This window comes from Penaeus monodon, chromosome 23, assembly GCF_015228065.2.
Source record: "Penaeus monodon isolate SGIC_2016 chromosome 23, NSTDA_Pmon_1, whole genome shotgun sequence".
NCBI classification, from domain to species: Eukaryota; Metazoa; Arthropoda; class Malacostraca; order Decapoda; family Penaeidae; genus Penaeus; species Penaeus monodon.
The window spans coordinates 34485716-34486032 of record NC_051408.1 but is presented as its reverse complement, the minus strand read 5'-3'; positions in this window follow the sequence as shown (position 1 = coordinate 34486032).

The following is a 317-nucleotide window of genomic DNA, read 5'->3' as shown; positions in this document are numbered from 1 at the left end:
ACTGATTTGCGAAAAATTTCACTTCGCATTCCCAGCAAAGCTTTTTTGTTAGTACAGATTCATGTCGTAGTGAACTTGGAAAAAAAACATTTTTACTTCATTCCTTAAATATCGCTTCTTTCCACTAAATGCTAATTTGCAATTTGTTCCGCATGATGATAATAAAAAAAAAACTAAATAATATATATTTTCGACAGAAAAAAACAGCAAAATGCCTAAGCTTTTAATAGAATTTAAAGAAAATAAGTATATATCAGATATGAAATTCCATGAAAAATTATCGAAGAAGTCATTACTAAGAAGTCTGCAGATTCTAT